The sequence below is a fragment of the Petaurus breviceps genome, unplaced genomic scaffold (genome assembly GCF_028583685.1).
Source record: "Petaurus breviceps papuanus isolate PSGF00001 unplaced genomic scaffold, PetGlider_PUasm1.0 90731, whole genome shotgun sequence".
NCBI classification, from domain to species: Eukaryota; Metazoa; Chordata; class Mammalia; order Diprotodontia; family Petauridae; genus Petaurus; species Petaurus breviceps.
Genome location: NW_027187325.1, coordinates 2,678,642 through 2,686,442, shown reverse-complemented (window position 1 = coordinate 2,686,442; position 7,801 = coordinate 2,678,642).

The following is a 7,801-nucleotide window of genomic DNA, read 5'->3' as shown; positions in this document are numbered from 1 at the left end:
TATATATATATATATATATATATATATATATATATATATATATATATTAGTGGGTAAACACTGGTCCTGTTCATTCATAATTTAACTCACCTTTATGCCCATATACTAAGTAATAATAAAGTGGGAACTTCACTCCTGAAACAAATCATAAATATCACTGTTAGTTATTATTGATAGATATGTCATGTCCCATTGTGTATGGTGCTGGGTTATTTCCACTAATGTTCTATTCATTCTTAAAACTACCTTATGAATAACTTTCACTCTACCTGACCTGATAAAATCCTCTGAAAAGATTGCTTTTCATCAGTGAAAGAGAGAGAGTATATTTTTAGATTATATTGTAAATACTCAGCGTCCAGGAATGCTCTAGTTCTGTGTTTAAAAGGATTGTGGATGATACTGCCTGGATGGCTATGAAGCTGTTTGAATAACTTACCCTTAATATATGGGGGAATAACTTTGTTGTTTTGCCTCTCTTTCTCTTTGGAGTATGAGACTATAGACAACGTAGCATAATGCCAGATTCTATCTTCCATTCTCATAAATTCACGAGTTCACTGACTGGTGTGCCTTTGTAAATTGGAGTCAAAAATGTTTGCACCCATCCTCTATAGCCTAAGATAATGAACAGCTACACTCCAACCTACTCTCCAGGAGAATGTCAACTCTTTGAAGATAGAGACTTTTTTTCTTTTTGTCATTCTATCTCCAGTGTTTTGCACAGAATCTTGCACATAATTGTGTGTGTTAAAACACAATTTGCACACATACATATGTGTGCGTACACATGTGTACACATCTATACACATATGTGCACACACATACACCTATACACATAAGTATCTATGTATACACATATACACACATAAATATACACATATATACACACAATATAAATGCACACATAGGCAAATACATATATATCTGTATATGTGCATATGTGTATATGTATACACACAATATATACATGAACATATATCTACAGACACACATGTGTATATGTGTGTACACATTCACATATATGTATATATGCATGTAGGTATATATGTATTTGGTGAGACAGTTGGGGTTAAGTGACTTTCCCAGGGTCACATTGTTAGTAAATGTCAAGAGTCAGAGGCTGAATTTGGACTCAGGTCCTCCTGACTCTTGACCAGTATTCTATTCATTGTACCTCCTAGCTGCCCCATAAATGCTTGTTGGGTTGTACTGCAATGTATAGACATGATAACAGACTTACTTCAGGTTGACCTGTCTGGCACACTCTCTGCACTGATCTATTCTAGTCTTTTGCTGAGCTTAAATGCTACCCCCCAACCAATTCTTCCAATTATCTGCTTTTTCCACTTCCCTCCCTGAATAGCAATACAGTACTGGGGGCAGATTTTAACTTGGGCAAGGAAGTTCAGGGAATAGGTTGAAAAATTGCTTCAGGATAATAGTTATTAATAATAATTGGCATTGATAAATCTCTTTAACATTGCAAAAAAGTTTTATGTATATTATCTCATTAGGCCTTCAAAATAATCCTATGACGTAGGCTGAAAAAATATTAAAGAATTATTGAGACTAAGATAGCAGAGTGAAAGCAGGGTTTCATCTGAGCTCTCCCAAATTTGCCTTCAAACAGTGTTAAAATAATAACTCAAAATGAATTCCAAAGTGGCAGAACCAGCAAAAGGATGGAACAAAACAATTTTCCAGTTCAAGACAACTTGGAACATTTGTAGGAAAATTCTCCCTGACTGAGGTAGTAGCTGAATGCAGTGCAATGCAGGTTGCACCACAGCAAGCCAGCAGGAAGTCTTGTGAGTGATGGAATTAGTGGTGGCAGCAGTTCTGGAGCCTTCAGGCCACAGAAAATAAGGGGCCTGGACAATGGGTGAGACAATTTCAGGGGACCTTTGATATCACTGGGTATAGGATTCTATTGCATTGCCAATATGTAGTTATGGTCAAAGTCCCAAATTCAGTAGAAGCACTGGCAATAGAAGGGAACCTGATCATAGTTAAAAGACAGAAAAGAGTGTTTATGGTCACTCATGAATCACAGAATTGACCAGGAAAGCATTGACCTCTCTTTAAATCATTATGCCGGAACAACTGAGAGCTTGAGAACCAGAGCTATCTCAGAAAACAGTGACATGAAAAGCTTAAAGTTTGAAACAGTGCCCTTGCCATCCCTGATGCAGAGCCCAACTTTAACATAAAGTTAAAAGTCAATAAATAAGTTGGAAAAATAAGCAGACAGCAAAAAAGTACCTGACTGTAGAAAGTTACTATGGTGAGAAGATCAAAACACACACTCAGAAGAAAACACCAAAACCAAAGTGGCTACATGCAAATTTTCAAAGAAAAATGTGAATTGGTTTTAGACCCTGAAAGAACTCAAAAAAATTTTAAAAATCAAATGAGAACTACAGCAAGAAAAGAGAAAAGAAATGAGAGTTATGAAAGAAAAACATAGAGAAAGAGTCAACAACTTGGGAGAGGAGTAACAAAACGTAATAGCCCAAATGGAAAAAGAGGCACAAAAATCCACTCAAAAGAAAAACTCCTTAAAAAAAAGAATTAGCCAAAGTGGGGGGGAGGGAAGGGGAAGATACACAAAATTCCACTAAAGAAAAGAACCCCTAAAACATAGAATTGGCCAAATGGAAAATTAGATGCAGAAACTCAATAAAGAAAATAATTCCTTAAAAATTAGAACTGAGCAAATGAAGCTAGTGAGTTTGTGAAATATCAAGAAAAAATTAAAACCAAAAGAATGAAAAAAAGAAAAACAGAAAACAATGTGAAATAACTCATTGGACAAAACAAAATGACCTGGAACATATATGCCTAACAAAAGAACTTAGACCTCTTTTATTTTTTTTCCCCCAAGAAATTATTCATGAAAACTGCCCTGATATTCTGGAACTAGAAGGTAAAATAGAAATTGAGAGAATCCAACAAGTATCTCCTGAAACAGATTCCAAAATAAAAACTTCCAAGAATATTATTGCCAAATTCCAGAACTCCTAAGTCAAGGAGAAAATATTGCAACCAGTCAGAAGGAAACATTTTAAATTTCTTGGAGCCACAGTCAGGATAACACAAGATTTAGGAGCTTCCAAGTTAAAGAAGTGGAAGAATTGGGCATATGATATTCCAGAGAATAAAGAAACTAAGATTACTGTCAAGAATCACCTACCCAGGAAAACTGAGTATAATACTTTAGGTTAAAACAACATCCAAAAATGGTTATTTAATGGAATATAGAACTTTTAAACATTCCTGATGAAAAGATCAGAGCTGAATAAAAAATTTCATTTTCAAATACAAGGCTCAAGAGAAGCATTAATATGCAATCATGAAACAGAAATCATAAGGAACTTGATACATACATACATACATATATATGTATATATATGTGTGTGTATATATATATATATAGTGTTTTCTATTTAGGAAAATTGTATTTGTAACTAATAAGACTTTTTATTAAGGCAGTTAGAAGAAATATACTAGACAGAGGGCACAGATGTGAGTTGAATATAATGGGTTGAAATCTAAAAGAATTAAATAAAATAAATTAAAAGTTGAGAAGGAGGAATGAACTGGGAGAAAGTGAAAGGAAGAGGTAGAATTGGGTAAATTACCTCACAACAAAGAAATGAAAAATAATATTTACAGTGGAGGGGAAGCTGTGAGGAAGGCAAACCTTGGACCTTACTCTCATCAAAATTCACTCAAATGGGGAATAACATACACACTTGCTTGGCTATAAAAATCTATCTTAACATACAGGGAAATAGAAAGGGAAAGAAATAAGAAAAGAATCATAGTCATAGGAGGCAGGGCAAAGTTGGAGGAAAGAGTGGTCAGGAGTAAAACACTGGTGAAGTGAAAGAAAAGAGATAAAAAAAAACAGGAGGAAAAAGCAAGATGGAGCAAAATACACAATAATCATAACTGTGAATATGAATGGGATAAACTCACCCATAAAACAAAACTGGAAATCACACTGGATTAAGAACCAGAATCCTATAATATACTGTTTACAAGTAACACACTTGAAGCAGAGACACACACACAGAACAAAAATAAGGTACCGGGACAGCTTCTATTTTGCTTTAGCTGAAGAAAAAAAAAAAGGAGATTTAGCAATGATGACATCATACAAAGAAAGCCAAAAATAGATCTAGTTAAAAGGGATAAGGAGGGAAACTATATTTTGCTAATGGGCTTAATAGCAAGTAATATGAAGATTAAATATACATTTTAAATGGTATAGCTTCCAAATTCTAAAAGAATTTGAATTATAGGAGGAAATAGAAAGCAAAATTACATAAGTGGGAAACTTTCCCCTCTCAGAACTAGATAAATATAACCAAAATAAGTTAAAGAGAAGAATAGAATTTTATAAAAAGTTATATATGACAGACCTCTGGAGAAAACTGAATGGAAACAGAAAAAAAAATAAACCTTTTAATCAGTGATACATGGCACTTACAAAAAAATGACCATTTGTTAGGAGGACATAAAACCCTTACAAAAATAGAGAAAAGCAGAACTATTAAATGAATCCTTTTCAGAAAGTAATGCAATAAAAATAACATTCAATAAAAGGCCATGGAAAATAGATCAAAATTAATTTGGAAATGAAATAATACTAAAGAATAGATGGGTCAAAGAACAACATACAAACAATACAGATTTTAATAAAGATAATGTCAACAATGAGATAATGTATCAAAATTTAAGAGATGCATCCATAACAGAACTTAGAGGAAAATTTATATCTCTAAATAGAGAAATAGAAGATCAAAGAATTGGGAATGTAACTAAAAAACAAAACAAAACAAAACAAAAACTAGGAAGAAAATTTTAAAATCCCAAATTAAACACCAATTTGAAAATCCTGAAAATCAAAGGAGAAATTAATAAAATTAAAACTAGGAAATCAATTGAACTAATAAATAAAGCAAAGAGATGGTTTTATGAATAAAATAATAAAATAGATAAATCATTGGGTATTTTGATATTTTTAAAGGAACTAACAAATCCAAATTACCAGGATCATAAATGAAAAGGGTGAACTAAGGACAAGTGAAGATGAAATTAAAATCATTAGGAGCTATTTTTCCCAGTTGTTTTTCAATGAATCTAATGATTTATGTGAAATATATGAATATTTACAAATATGTAAATTGTGAGATTAACAGAAGAGGAAACAGAATACTTACCCCTATTTTTAAGAAAGAAATTGAATTGTCATCAATGAGTTCCCTGAGGGAAGAAAAAAAGAACCATCCATGCCCAGATGAATTCACAGGCAAATTTCTACCAAATATTTAAAGAATAATTAATCCCAATGCTATAAAAACTACTTGGAAAAATAGGTAAAGGAGTCCTGTTAAATTCCTTTTTATATAAAAATGTAGTGTTGATACCTAAAGCAGGAAAGAAAAAAGAGAAAGAAAACTATAGAATAATTTCCCTGATTAATGTTGATGCAAAATAAAAAAAAATACTAGAAATCAGATTACAGTTGAACATGTGGCTGTATATGTGTATGTACATACATATGTTATATTATATATACACACATATATGCATATATACACATATATATGCATACACATATACAAACATATGCATATACATGTACATATACAATAATATTAGGTGATATTTATAACAGAAATTCATGACTGGTTCAATATTGGGGAAAAAGTATAAATATAATTGACTCTAATAATAGTATAATTAGTATGCTAATTATTATAATTAGGATGATAATTAGGATCAATAACAAAAATAATAGAAATCATGTGACTAGCAATAAATGCAGAAAAAGCTTTTCACAAAACACAACACTCCTTCCTTTTAAAAATATTAGCGGTTTTTCCACAAAGTCAATGCAACCAAGTTAAAGAGGGAAGCAAAAAACTAGGAAAGAATTTTTACAACCAATTATATCAACAATGCAGTATTCACAATGACTATGTTAACTATAAATATGCTGATATGGTTATTAATAACAAAATATTATAGACCCTTTACATGAGGGACAAAGCTAGAACATTTATTCAAATACCAGAAAACTGAGTCCCAAAACCAGAAAGTCAAAGCCATCACATTAGCTATAAGTTAATGCATGTAGTTAATGCACTAAACACCCACATTCTCAAGCCTTCAAAACAGAACAGGCTATCTCAGGCAGAGGTCCTCCTCTCATTCACTGCAACTACTCATTGTCCACGTAACCTACTCCCAGCAGCTCTGGCCCCCACATTTCCCATACTGGGAGTCCTCAGAAGGAATCCTTAGCATAAATTCTGGCTGGCTCAAAATAAAGAAGTTTTCACTGCTGCCACTGCTGCTGCTACAGCTGCACTTCCAGTCACCACACTGTTTCCAGCTCGGCTCCAGTTTTCTCCTGCCCCACACCTTCCTGTTACATTAGCAAGTTCAAGGGGCATGGAAGATCTTCATATCCCATAACCATTACACTAATGTCTCTGATAAAGCCCTCATTTCTAAAATGTATAGAGAACTGAGTCAAATTTAGAAGAATACAAGTCATTCCCCAATTGATAAATAGTCAAAGGATATGAACAGTCAGTTTTCAGAGGAAGAAATTAAAGCTTTCTATAGTCATATGAAAAAAAATTTCTCTAAATCATTATTGATTAGAGAGATGAAAATCAAAACAACTCTGAGGTATCACATCATACCTATCAGATTGACTTACATGGCAAAAGGCAAAAATGATAAATGTTGGAGAGAATTTTGGAATGTTGGAATACTGATTCATTGTTGATGGAGCTGTGAGCTGATCCAACCATTCTGGAGTGCAATTTGGAACTATGCCCAAAGGGCTATAAAAATGTATATACCCTTTGTCCTGGCAATACCACTTTTAGGGTAATATCCCAAAAATATCATAAAAGTGGGAGGAGGACCTGTATGTACAAAAATATTTATAGCAGCTCTCTTTTTGTGGTGGCCAACAACTGGAAATTGAAGGGTTTCCCATCAATTGAGGAATGGCTAAACAAGTTGTGGTATATGAATATAACAGAATAATATTGTTCTATAAGAAATGATGAACAGGCAGCCTCCAGAGAAATGTAGAAAAACTTACATGAACTGATGCTGAGTGAGGGCAGCAGAATCAGGAGAACATAGTACACAGTAAAAACCACAGTGTGTGAGGACTGATTTTGAAAGACATAGTCTTTCTCAGTAATGCCAGAACCAAAAACAATTCCAAAGGACACATGATGAAAAAATGCCAGTCTCATCTAGAGAAATAACTCTGGATTCTGAATGCAGAATGATGCAGATTATTTTTTTTTTTTAGTTTTTATTTTGTTGTTGTTTTATGTTTCTTATGTTTTTTTTCTGATTTGGTATAATTCTTCTATGCAACATAATTAATGTGAAATTGGGTTTAATAGAAATGTTATGTATAGAGATCATATCAGATTGTAAGCCATCTTGGGAGGTTGGGGGGGGGGGGAGAAAATTTAACACTTATGGAAATGAACGTTGAAAACTAAAAATATGTATTTTAATTTTTAAAAAAAGTAAAAAGAAAATAATCTTATCATAAAAAAACATTATGAAACAAAAACAAATGGTGATTTTCTTAAAGTTATAAGTGCTATCTATCTAAAATGATCAACATACATTATATATAATGGGAATGTGTTAGAAGCCTCCCCAATAAAATTGGGGGGGGGCAGGAAGCAAAGCATCTGTTATTACTTCCGTTCTTTGATATTGTACTAGATATGCTAGCTGTATC